Raw genomic sequence first — 2200 nt, 5'->3', positions numbered from 1 at the left:
AAATGAAGGGGAAAAAACCAACTCAATACCAGAAAATAACAGGGTCCGGATGTTAGCGTTACTTTCACTTTGGTGTTACTAGAAGGGATACAGCTGCGGCCGGAGGTTAACGAAAATTGTTTATACTATTTATAAAATTATCGATTATTTTATATTTTTTTATATTTTATTTTATTAACGTCTACCTCTACCCCAAACATAACCCCAGCCCTCACTGTAATGTCAAAATGTAAATTGTTGTTGTACAGTGTCACAACAATGATGCTGATGATGCGAGTATCCGCAGCTGTATCCCTTTTAGACTTGCGTTGTTAAGAGGTGCGTTCGACTTGAACCATTGCTGCAGCCGGAGATCACTGGATTATTTAGTACAGATATTAGTATATACTGTATATAACGTGCAAGAATAACACATTTAACAAAAATAGTATTTTGTCAAGTCAACACGGATATCCTTAAGTCAGCAGGCATTATTTAACAGTTCTGTACTATTTAATGCTCAATTAAGGGTTCATACAGTGTGCAGCTATTATAATGTGTTACCTTTCATAATTGTAAAGATCTGATGACCAAATTCAGGCATTTTGGAGCAGTCATGTCTTTTCTTATTTCATTCCTTTTAAAGCTATTTTACCTCATTTTAATTTGTTTTAAACTCTGTGTTTGCGGTCACTTGCATGAATTGTGTGAATTGTGCTATATAAATAAACTTGCCTTATCTTAATGGTTAGTTGGACTTGTAATGCAATTGTAGCCCTTATTAAAAAAGAGCTTACTTAAACCCACTTGCACCTAAAAGCAGAGCATAATATATTTTTATACATAGAAATATACAGAGATTATAATTATATTTTTCATATTATGGTAATCTAATAGACAGAGAATATTAACAGACCACTATTCTGTTAAGAAAGTGCATTTTAGTATGCATACTATTATAGGAGTTATATGGTATGTTTCCCTTTAAGTAACTCGTTCGCTACATTTCAGTGTTTGGTTGATTTGCACTTGGGTGAAAATGTGCTTTTTGCTATCAAGTTTGTGTGTTAATACCTGATTGGGTCTATACCAATTAGTCCCCGCCTCTCTTATAGGTGAATAAACTATTATTGGTTTATTGGGAGAGTTGAGGAGAAGATCGAGAGAACGAGACCGCAGAGGCTTGTCTCTGAGAGAAACTTAAGTGTTATAACTGCAAATCGTGAGTTATATACAGTTTATATTGATTTAAAGTGTTCTAAAGCTGTTTAAGAACCTTAGTGTATGCATATAGTGTTATAATTGCGAGTATATGGAGACCGTTTGCGAGCTGAAGACATTGACGCTCGTGTGAGATCATATCCTCGTGTTTTAGCTGTCTGCTACACTAGACTGACGCAGTGTTTTAGCGAGTGAACTGTTAAGAGAGTGAAGCTCGTTCAGGAGGACAGATTCATTGCATCGGCAGGAGTGTTCATGCTGTGTGCTGACGCTGCATCGGACTGACGGTTCGCGGTGGGGGACATCGATCGCGGGACAGACGACATCGCGCGGAACGGACGAACGACGATCGCGGAACGGACGACGATCGTGACGGCTGCAGGAACGCCAGGTACATTTAAAGTGTTTTCTTTTTGCTCTTGTAAGAGTGAAGAGGCCATTTTGCAGTTTCAAAGGCCACTACGCACCCGAGCAACATAACAGGCCTGCATCGAGGGTGGGTGAGACTGTGTGTGTGTGTGTGTGTGAGAGTGGGCCCACTTTCAATATTTCAGTGTTGCAAAAGTGTTTATTTGCTGTTAACGCTTACAAAAGAGTGAAAAAGGTGTTATTTCTATATTTTTTTTTTAGAGAATATTTGCTTTGATATTCTATAATCTGAGATACGAATGCACTAAATAATTGTGAGTTATCTAAATCATTGAAGGGTGAATATAGTTTTAGTAAGGGAGCGTCTAAAAAGTGCATCAAGTCACCAAAGTGTAAAATGCTTATTGCTTAAGTGATTGGGGTCCAGTTGTTGGATACTCATACTGTGTGTGTATTGACGGTTAATAACTGTTTCTCTTTACAATTAGTGTTTTATCTATTGTGTATTGATATAAGGTTGTATTAATAATTCATATCTTATTATAAATAGCATTATAATTATATTTATACCTAAAATATCACCTTTATAAATAACAAATACCTCTATACTCATCTTTATTTTATTTTGTTT

The sequence above is a fragment of the Danio rerio genome, chromosome 1 (assembly GCF_049306965.1).
Source record: "Danio rerio strain Tuebingen ecotype United States chromosome 1, GRCz12tu, whole genome shotgun sequence".
NCBI lineage: Eukaryota > Metazoa > Chordata > Actinopteri > Cypriniformes > Danionidae > Danio > Danio rerio.
The sequence above is the reverse complement of the archived record's forward strand: the minus strand, read 5'-3'. Positions refer to the sequence as shown.